Below are 11,875 nucleotides of genomic sequence, written 5' to 3'. Positions count from 1 at the left end.
TTCTATAGATACATAGAGATTGTATTCTGCATAGACGGGTAATCTTCAACCACTTCAAAGAACTGTAGAATATGGCATTTAATTAACTTAGGATTCTGTTGGTGTGAGACATGATTGCTTCTGGCAGCAATGATCTATTACTGAGAGAATGTTGGGCACTGAAGACACTTGGAGCTTCTTTTCTTTTTGGCAAAACTGGTCTTTGGTTAAAGATCCATGCTTCCACCACTGACAAAATGCATGGTGTCTGGACAGGACAAGTAATATACAAGAAAAAAGACTGAAAAACCTTGCCAAGACAGGGTAAGACAGTTTTGAAAATTTTCCTGCCTCTGAAAATGGTCTGTCAGTTAACTCTAGGCCTTAGCCAAAGTTGGTTGCTCCAACATAGCAAATGAGACTTTTGGTGATATAGACAGTTGTCTCTGTCATTTATTGCACATTTTGGAAGTTGCTTGATTAAACTTCCTGCTTACTCAAGTAATATTATTTCCCTTCTCAAGTCTTTGATGGGGTTGAAGACTAGATAGTCGTAGTTACTTTTCTCTTATGACTTAGTCAAGCCATTTCTAATACAAGACTTGGTCTTCTTAGGATAAGATAACTATTAAAACATTTAGCATATGTTTCTTGTTTGAAATTGCTTATTCTGTTTGTAATTCTAATTTTTATACTTGATATTTGTTCTTATTGTATATAGTTTTGTATTAGGCTTAGAATTCCCTTATTTTGACAAAAGGAGGAGGTACTGTGAGAACTCCTTCAGTTAATAGTCTTTAAGATACCAATCCACCTGGGAATGGTCCCTTGTACTATAAATGTTGGTGTAAAGCTTGTGCAGTCTCTCTCTCTCTCTCTCTCTCTCTCTCTCTCTCTCTCTCTCTCTCTCTCTGCTGCTGCTGCTGCTGCTGCTGCTGCTGCTGCTGCTCCTGGATTCAGTTCCTGTTCCCTGCTCATGCAGAGTACTGTGATCTGTGAGTCTACCCCTAAATAAAGAACCTTTTATTAGACTTGATTCTGAGCTAGTGTGGGATTACTTTATAGCATCCATCTACATTTGAGTGTAGTCATTATGTAACTTGAGGGTCTTTATACCCACAGACCAGTGGTTCTCAATTCTACTAATGTTGTAACCCTTTAATACAGTTCTTCAAATTGTGGTGACCCCCAACAATAAAATTATTTCATTGCTACTTCATAACCATAACTTTACTACTCTGATGAATTGTAATGTAACTGTTTTTGGAGATAGAAGTTGGTCTAAATGGTTGTGACCCACAGGTTGAGAACCACGGATATAAACCCAGACTAACAAGAGAAGCCACAGCACATTTGATGGTTGTCTTCATGTGACCTGAGAGTGGTTAGACCCATATACCCAGACTGAATCACCTTTTAATGCTTAGGCTAATGAAGCAGGGGCCACCCTGTGGAGATGTAGTACCCATGGGCTACCCCGTGGAAATGTGATGCTTAGATTCCTTCTGACTCTTCTCTATTCCTTCCCCGAGGGTGGGGCAGAACACCTGATGAGTCCTGTGCTACAGAGCATCTTCAGGGCAACCGTGAGACAGCTGATGTTGGTGGCCCCAAAATACCAATGTATCTTCTGGTGGCAGCCCGGATAGCCTCTCCTCCTTCAATAGAAACAGGAGCCATGGACATCAGCATAGACTCTGGCTGTGGTAGGGCCACGGACCCAGCCATGGCTCATGCCTACAGTTTGGGACTGGAGGACACCATGGCCCAGGGTGGCAGTGCAGGCCTCTCAGTTCTCTATGTCACTATGGCGGCGTGACCCTCTAAGACCCTCTAAGATCTCAGGTATTGGCCTGGACTCTGGACCTCTGCACAGTCCTCTGAGGCAAAAGGAGACATGGATGTCAACTCAGAGCCCAGGTACTGCAAGGCCATGGATCTGAACACAGCCCGCAGTTGCAGTCTGAATTAGACAGCACCATGGCCCTGGGTGGTGGCACAGGAATCCCTGTGGGAGCATATCTCTTGGGCATCCACTTGGTCCCAGGTAGTGACACAGACTGTGGGCATCCACAGGTAGTAACAAGAGCAATGGACATCAGCACAGGCCCCCAGAGCTGCATCAGGACCATGGACTAAGTAACGCTTCTTGGCAGCAAGCAGCCCAGGCCCAGATACTGCCATGACCTTTGTTGGCAAGCAGGTCATCTACCTCAACCTGTTCCTCACTGCACTCGCCTCTTCTGATCTGCCTCTTTCCACAGCACATGTATCGTTCTCTCTCTCTCTCTCTCTCTCTCTCTCTCTCTCTCTCTCTCTCTCTCCCATTTTGTTACCATGTACAAATGTGCTCATCTTACTAAGGTGGTATCTCATATGTTTTGATGGGACTGAACAAGTACTAAGTGTGTTTCAGCATCACTGGGGTCTATTAGTCTCTTTCGTAGCCTTTGTTTCTGTTTTTATTCTGAAGGCTTTCATTTTAAGAATACCTTTATCACACTTGTGTTGTAGCAGCAGCAGCAGCAGTGGTAGTAGTAGTAGTAGGAGTAGTGGTGGTGGTGGTGGTGGTGGTGTGTGTGTATGTGTGCGTATGAGGAGGCCGGAGGACAACTTTGGTGAGACAGTTCTCTCTTCTACCTGTATGTCTTGGGACATAGAACTTATTAGCAAGAGCCTTTACCTGTGGCGGCATCTAGCCAGTTCCCTGGACCTTTAAATGTCCACATATTAACCCATCTTTATAAATACTTACTATGGATTTATGTACATATAAAAAATATTTATATGCATGCAATAATTAAGCACAACTAGTTTGTATGCCATGTATGTGATCCCTGAGCTGCAATGAGAGACACACACAATGTAGTCAGAACTGTAATAGAATACAGAAAAAGCTAACATTCTATACAGATTCCACTACTTGGCTGGTTAATTTTTTTGTCCACTTGACACAAGCTTCTGCCTGGTTAGTCTGTAGGAAAGTCTGCAGGGGCATTGTCTTAATTAATAATTGATGGGGGAGAGCCCAGTCCATTGTGAGCGGTGTCACTCCTAGGCAGGTCGTCTTGCGGTGCACAATAAAGTAGATTGAGTAAGCCCTGCAGAACAAGCCAGTAAGCAGGATTCTTCTATGGCCTCTGCTTCAGCTCCTGCCTCAGGCTCCTGCTGGACTTCTTTGTTACCTGGGATATGTAAGCCAAGTTGAAACCTTTCCTCCCTAAGTAGCTTACTATACCTGTAAATACTCCAATTTGATACACAAACACTGTTATAAAGAGTTGAATATTGACAGCTCGTGGTTTTTTATTAGTGAGACTTTCTTGGAAGCCCCAATCTCTGAGATAAATATAATAAGTTATTTAAGTATTTAACATATTTGCAGTTTCTAAACAAAAACTAAGTACGTGGCTAGGCAGTGTTTGTGCTCAAAGCTTGGAGAATGTTCAGATGCCACAACTTCTCATCCATTTTTGTATTAGTTAGCCTTTAGTAAATTAATACAAATCCATGTTTCATTTTATCTCTAAAATGACACTAATAAAAAGACCTTTCTATTAAAGTATTACAAAAATTAAATGAGTTAATATGGTACAAACACTAAAGGCTAAAGGAAATCTTACTTTAAAATATTAATGGAATTGCATTTAATGCATGTCTATTCGTTATAATGTGTAGTGCTTTGATTGTAGAGGACTCTAAAATAAGTTTTATATATTTTTTTCTGCGTTTCTCTTTTAAGGAAAAGGTCATTGGCTTATGTTGATATATATTATATTTAGGGGTGAGTTCAAGGAAAGGGGTGTCGTCTGAACTTGCTCCAAGTATTTATTGTCTGTGTTTCTGAAGAGGGGGGACACAAAAGGAAAAGTCAAAAGACAGTTAACTCAAGGTTTTAGAAGGGTAGGGAAGCATCCAGAACATAGCCCTTTCCAAACTCGGGGACCTTCATCAAGTTTCCTCACTTTGCAAAATGGTCCATCATGCACTGACTCCCTAGGTCCCTTCTGCTCCGGCCTGCACTGTCCCTCACATAATGTTGAGCTGGAAGTGCTCTTCTTGTGTGACTGAACTGGGAGGTCATCCTTTTAGGAGAAAATTTAGGTGAAATGAGGCAAAAAGAATGAGACCTTAATATAGTAGTCCTGGCGTCCTTATGGGACAAGGAAGAGAGACTGGGCCCAGAAAGGAAAGTCTAAGAGAGGACTCAGATGGGGCCAGGTGAAAGCTAGGCAGAATGGCCTCACCAGAAACGGATCGTGTGGTTATCCCGACTTCAACCTTCTGAACTATGAGAAAACACGTTTCTGATATTGACAGAGGCTCTGTAGTCTCTGTTGTTACAGCAGCGGGAGCAAACACACCTAGCTATGTAATTCTGAGGTGGTTGCAGGGGAACAGAACTCAGAGATCTCACCACTCCCCTCTTCTTTTTCCCTCATGGTCCCAGCTCCATGACATGAGAGGCTTTTGGAGAGAGGGGAACTGGTCCAGAAACTGGTCTGGATTCACCTTCTGGGGAAAATGGCTGCCGTGTTGAATAGGCACTCAGCGGCCTTCGTCCTAATTTCATCCTCTCCCCACAACTAGCATCAAGGCTTTAGGGAAAGGAAATTGCCTTTCTTCCCTAAACCCTGACACACATGAATTTTCACCCTGAGAGCTCTTAGGGCAGCCACTTGTGCTGGGTCCACAAGGAATCTACGGATGTGGTCTTTAGAAATGGGGACTTTGCGGTTGCAATCTAGCTACGACGAGGGTATTGCTTGATCCAACAGACCCAGTATTCTTATAAGAATAGGGAAATTTAGGCATGGCTACACATGACACTGCTCTTTGAAGGTTGGGATAGAGACTGGGATGCCACACTTGGTGACTGAGGAACACTAAGCCTTGCTGGGAACCACAGGAAGCTGAGGAAAGCCAGATTGGGATCTGCCTCAGGTCCCAGAGGAGCAGGATCTTGCCACTGATTTAATTTCAGACCCCAGACCCATGGGGGAGTAAGGTGATGCTGATTTAAAAACACTGATAGTTTGACCCTAGAGAATTAGTGTAATGCCTCAGATTTAAATAAACCACAAATGGAAATAACATAGGTTCAGGGATGATGGACACAACTTGATATAAATCGAACATTGCAATAATCCCCACAAAGTACCCCAAAACCTGTAATTTAGAAAGGTATTAGTGAAGTGAGAAAATATGTATGTAGTTACTCTTTTTATATATTATCCCACAGCTGCTACGGGGCTGCACACCACTTGGCAGGCAATGATGTGAACACGGAAGTTGTGCATTTCAGGCATCTTAAGAGGTGTTTCTATAATGCTCCTAAGGTGTGGGATAGCTGGAGTCCTCTTCATCGGTCGTACTCGAGGAGTCCAGTTCCTGTGTGTGACTAACTGTTGTAGCTGGTGGAAGATGTGAACAAAACCAACCTGGTGCCTGCTGTACTACATCCATATTTTATGGCCTTCTCCAAACTTTTCTCTAGGAATCTGGAAGTTTAGGGCTTGTAGGCACAGCACCAAAAAACTAGAGCTGGGGGCTATGAGGACACTTTTGTTGCCCAGTATGCATGCATGTGTATATATGTGTGTGGTATATACACACTTGGGTGTGCAGGTACACACACCTAAGGTGTGTGTGTGTGTGTGTGTGTGTGTGTGTGTGGTGTATGCACACTTGTGTGTGCAGGTACCTATACCTAATGCGTGGGGGGGTATGTGTGTGTGTGTGTTGTATGCACACTTGTGTGTGCAGATACACATACCTAATGTACATGTGTATGTGTGTGTGTGTGATGTATGCACACTTGTGTGTGCAGGTACACATACCTAAAGCACTAAAATGTGAGGGCAGAGAAGAGAATTGGGTTCCTTCCCATCTGGCTTTTTGAGAGTCTCTCACTGGACGTGACTCTCAGCATTTCCTCTGGCCTGCTAACTGGGGCGTTCCCGTGACTCGGCTGTCTCAGCCCCCACGCCCAGACCCCCAGGGCTGGGGTAAGAGGCAGGCTCATGGCTCATGCTTCACTTTTTCTGTGGATGGTGGGGATTTGAACTTAGGTCCTCTTGCTTCCACAGCAGATGCTTTTAACTACTGGGTCGTCTAATTAGTCCCTTTCCCAACAAAAGAATTTTAATAATACAATCAAAATGTCAAGGTCTCCTCCAAACTCACCAGAACGACAGGTAATGTGGAATAAGCTAGAGCTACAGGGGAAGGGAGGGAAAGGAAAGGGACGCAGCTCCTACACGGAACAGAAGCCGAAGTGACTAGGAGACAGGAGGAAGGCAGACTGGCCCTGGGGACCGAGGTGATTTCATGAGTACCCAGACCTAGGAGACAGGAGGAGGGCAGAATGGCCCTGGGGACCGAGGTGTTTTCATGAGTACCCAGACCAGCCAGGAGCAGCCAGGGAACTAATAGAGGATTGACACACAGACACAAATAAAGAAAAGCTGGAGTCAAATGATGTGTACACACACAACAGCCGTGTACCTACATCCACTTGGGTCCTCCGTGTATCTATCATGCACACAAAGGGGATGCTAGAGGAGGAGGAAGCTGCAGTTGGTTTTGTTTGTTTGTTTTTGTTTTTTGTACATACTGACCAATCATCTATAAACACTCCTCTTTGGACCACAGAAAGCAGGCTTTGCCAATTTTACTCCCTGCCCATATAGGAAAAGGCTTTGCCAATTTCCCATGCGTAAGAGGCCTTGGTTCTTGTCATGACTGTGTCTATGTCAACAATACACTTTCACTCAGGACTTTGCTCTCTCAACATGTCTTCCACTCCCTCCCTACACTTGAGCATGACAAGCAAAGTTCACATGTATTCATCCTCTTTCAGAGAGATGTTTTTTGCCAACATTAGATAAGAGTGATATTAAAGGGTCTGGGTGGTGGTGACGCACGCTTTTAATCCCAACACTCGGGAGGCAGAGGGAGGTGAATCTCTTTGAGTTTGAGGCCAGCCTGGTCTATAAGAGCTAGTTCCAGAAAAGGCATCAAAGCTACACAGAGGAACCCTGTCTCAAAAAAAAAAAAACAAAGATAAAGAGATAGATAGATAAATAAATAAATAATATTAAAGGTAGGAGAGACTTCAAGGAAATTCTCCCTTGGGTACTTTCTCTGAGAACTTCCAGAGGGTTTTTCAATTTTGAATTTGATGGGAAGCTTTTCAAATACTGAAGCATTTGCATTTGCATAAGGAGATACTTGGTCGATGTGAGTCAAATTTTAACATGAAATTTATTGGTGAGTCATACCCTTGTTATACACACAGCCTAAAGGCAATTCCTGTGATATTTTTGATAACTTTGTTCATGAAGTTTTTATGATTACTGTTCCTACTTGTGAAATTATAGCAGGGATCTCAATAATCTTCAGATCTGCCAAGTTCAAGTGCTATAGTTTGAATTAGGAAAGTCCAAGGTTGTCAAAGTTCCCCAAGTCCCGGAAGCAGCATTCTATGGAAAATGCTGGTGTGAAGGCAAGAATGAATTTCCACGAGAGTTTTAATTTCTTTAGAAGCCATGCTCACCAGATGCAGTGGGCTGGGTTTGGAGAATGCATGAGGAATAGACAGTTTTCTGTCTGTCCATCCGGCTGAGGATGGGTCTTTCTGTACTTCCAACGGGGTTCTCGTCTAATGAAGTGATCATGATGGTGATGCTCACGGGACACATCAAGGAACACAGAGAGCAGAGCTTGTCACTGTGGTCTGAAGACAAAATGCAGACTCCGTGAGTACCTTGGTCTTCTTCACTGTGCACTATGCTATGGACCACCTGATACCCAACCCTTTATTTTCTGCGTCTGTGAGAAACTGGGTACCACCTTGTCTGTCAGTCAGAGGACTGGAGATCTGTATTTCTACAAGCTGTCCAACTCCCCTTCCTCTGTTCTCTCTCTCTCTCTCTCTCTGTCTCTCTCTCTCTCTCTCTCTCTCTGTCTCTGTCTCTCTCTCTCTCTCTGTCTCTCTCTCTCTCTCTCTCCCCCTCTCTCTCTCTCTTCCTACCCCCCTCTCCTTATTGGCAGAAGTTTGAGAATCCCTGAGCTACTCTCTCCTGCATGAAATGGAGGGGCCCCAGAACCTGCCTTTGGGTGCTCCCTGGATTGGATCGGTGTCTCGTTTCACAAAACGCCAGGAGTCAGACATCTGTCGAAGTCATTCTGGTTTTCATACAGGAGGATTTGCTGAGGGGACCGGGGAGGTGAGAGGGAAGCAGGACCAAAGAGAGCGGCGAAGAGGAGAGACATCTGAGATGAGAGAGGCAGATGAAGCGGAGCAGGACATGAATGCACACTTGAAGCTGCAGGAGAGGAAGGGTCCAGGGCAGGATTCAAAAAAGAGGGAGGAGATCAAAGGCACCAGCCCCGTGGCTCCCCCTGTGTTCTTGTGATCGCCCACCATTCTGACACTGTCTAGCTCCTTTACTTAATCGAGCATTGTGAGGGTGCAGAAAAGTTCGCACGCCAAAGTCAAGGTGGAGGGGGCAACAGTCATGCATAAGTGATTTATACTCTTTTACTTTGAAAAATGGTTTGAAAAAATCCCCCCCCTTGACTCAAATAGCAAACGAGAAACGCAGTTCCGACTGGCAGCCTTTTAATTCCTTTTATAATTCAACTTGAATTTGTGAATCAGAGTCTCTTGTCCATGTTGAAAAACCTCCTCAGGTGATTTTGATGTGCACCCCCACTTAATAATCCCCAGCTAGAGCGTCTCAAGGGTCCTTTTAAACTCTGACAATCGATTTTTTACCTAGTCTTCACAGAACAAATGTCACAGGTGCGTGGGGAGGAATTTCATCTTGCTTTGGATCTGAAATAGAAGGTTCCGAGCCTTTCTTAACATGTAGGCTGCAGATTCCTTCCCACGGTGCCTGAGATGCAGTTTACCCTGCATGGGGCCTATTTCCAGGTTTCGAGTGGGTTCGGGAATGTCCCTAGAGGGAACGTTGTGCATTTGAAACAGGACAGGGTGGGCATACTGGTACTAGTTCTGCGGACACTAAGACTTGAGTGCCCAGTTCCCCACGGAGCCTGGTGTCCAGAGGAACTGAGAATTACTGCACAGGTTATAATAGGCTCCAAACAGGGAGAACAGTAGAAAAGCCAGCGCCAGCGAAGCCTGAACCTCTTCGCTTTTGATCAGTGGGCTGAACTGACACACTCCAGGCCAGTCGTATGTAGGGCAGCCCTGCCTGGCTGAGAGGACCACACAGGAAAGAACACAAAGCCAAAACTGGGCTTGGAGCAGTGGCTGGAGAGGGAGGGACTGCCAGGGAGACTGCTGGAGAGTTTGCGGTGGAGCTGCACCGAGGGAGTGCCCTGGGTCTCTGCAGCGTCCACGCCCCTCTGTGCTGTGGACCTGGAGGAGGTGGCTTCTGCTTTCCTCTGGGACTACAGTTAGTAGCTCCTCATTAGTCTTTTTCAGCTCAGCCCAGGTTTGTATTTCTTAGTAATCTTTGCAGTTTTCTTTTTCTTTTTTTTTTTCTTTCAGATTTTGAGCTGACACGATTTATGGCATTTGCACATGTTCATGAAATAATGATCAGGTCAGGGTAACAGGCACATCTGTCTGCTTGTTGGGGACACAGAGTCCGCCCTGACAGCTTCTTTGAGAAACACAGTCAAGCTCCGCCATATGTGTCTCACATGAGGGATGTGTGGGGATGTGTGGGGATGTTGTGTGAGAAGTGTGTGAGTTTATGAGTGTGTGCACCATGTAAGAAGCATGCGTACTCACATGTGTGTCTGTTCTGGGTTTGTGTGTGTGTCAGTGTGTCATGTGAGGAGCATATGTGAGGTTGTCTGTCTGTGTCATGTGAGGTGTGAGAAAGAGGTTACATGGGGGGATATGAGTACATGTGTTATGTGAAGTATGAAGGGTATTATACGGGGGTACTTTATGTGTGTCCTGTGAGATGTGAGGAGGTTGTATGTGTGTCATTCCAGGTGTGTGTGTGTGTGTGTGTGTGTGTGTGTGTGTGTGATGTGAGATGTTTGTGTGTATGTGTGTCCTTTGTCTGGTGTTTGTGTGTGTCATGTAAAGTGGATGTTGACTTTGAGTATATGTTCTATGTGGGGAGTCTGCGTGGTTTCTGTATGTGCTTTATGAGATATGTGTATGTTGGTGTGTTCCATGTGAGGCGTGTGTTCTCTGTGTGTGTCTATGTGTATGATGTGAGGTGTCTACGTGGAGTTGTGTGAGTGTGTACATATGACATGCATGATGTGTGTGGTTCTCTTGTGTGTCATATGAGGTGTGGGGAGTGTTATGTGCATGTCCTGTGAGGTGTGTGTTGGTTTGTGGGCCATGTGATGTGCTTATGTGCACTCTATGCCACTCAAACTTATCACACGGTCAAGTTCATCATAACCCAGTGGCTGATATTAGATGAACTGAGGGCTCAGGGTGGAGCTGGCCATGCAGCACAGCTTGCTCTGCACGCCTGAGCGTGATCTGCTCCTCAATCCCTTCTTGAGCTAGTCTGGCCTCTAAACTGGTAGTGGGCACACATTTTGTTAAAGATCTTTATTCTTTGTGTTTGTTTCAATTAGAAATAGCTCAAAATTCACGTTCCTCTTGCTCTTCTTTTGTGTTTCTGTCTCTTTCATTTCTTTTTGTAACGTCCGCACCCTCCAGCTGCCTGACCGGTTAGCTTAACTGGGCTTACCAAATTGTCCCTCTACTGGTTGGGCGAGGGTGACAGACAATGTGGCTCTTCACCTGCTATATGTAGCTTCTGTCTCTACTGCTTTCTACTTACACTGATGGCAATCTTCATGTAACCTCACTGTAGGATGTCCTGGGCATTTTGGGCAAATCCCAGTGTCCATGGCCTAGCCCAGTCAGAAATAATTAAACATTTCCTTATATTCGTTAATGTCCCAGCTGATAGAAGTGTACAGCTAGCTAACTTTGAGAACCAGAACAAAACATCACCAACAGGTAGTCACGAGACCACACTCTTTCTTGAGGAACTATTGGCATTTCACCGTCCCTGGGAGAAGGCGAAACATTTCTTTATTTTGATTTTATTTTTAGTGGCATGACCACCAGAAAGTTGTCCAAACTCTAGTAAATAAGTCACTTATCCTCATGCAAACAATTTTCATTAAACTCAGTGGAACACCAAACAGACAGACAGAAAGACAGGCACACACACACACACACACACACACACACACACACACACACTCACGAGGGGGACTTTTAGGGATGCAGAAGGTTTACAGCAGGAGATATAAACATTAAAGGCAGAAATCAGAGGTGCAAACAGCAGCGTGTTCTTCATCTACTTACGTCTGCCCCATGTGCTCTTTGAATCAAAACAACTTCATCTTCTTAGGTGTACAGTGGTGTCTGGCTCCTTCTAGATGCCAGGGAGGGGTGAGGATGGGCAGAGGCACCCTCACAAACGAGCACCATGGGTAATTGAAGGACCTTACTGCACCATTGCTTTTGACCCCTCGTACATCAAAGCTTCAATGGAAGCTACCAACATGTGACAAATGGACTTACTTGAGCCTATAATCCGTTTTTCTTGCTCTTCCTTTTGTGGAGGAACTAATGAGGGCCAAATTGCAAGGCAACGTTTGAAAGATTCTAAGAGCCTGTACCACTGTGAGCTCTTGAATGACCAGGATGCATTCTAAGATTTGTTATTTTCAAGAAATAGTCATAGTGAGTGATGTACGAGGCGTGGCTTACATTGCCTGTTCTGTCACTGGGTGCATGTTTTACTGTTGGTGCTGTAGAGACATCATGATCCAAGACAGCACTCAAGACTGATGTCCACTGACTCATTGACAAGCTTATATTGACGTGTTAACTAACTGGAACTTTAGCCTATGGTGTGCCATGAAATGG

The sequence above is a fragment of the Myodes glareolus genome, chromosome 18, assembly GCF_982192425.1.
Source record: "Myodes glareolus chromosome 18, mMyoGla1.1, whole genome shotgun sequence".
Lineage (NCBI taxonomy): Eukaryota > Metazoa > Chordata > Mammalia > Rodentia > Cricetidae > Myodes > Myodes glareolus.
The sequence above is the reverse complement of the archived record's forward strand: the minus strand, read 5'-3'. Positions refer to the sequence as shown.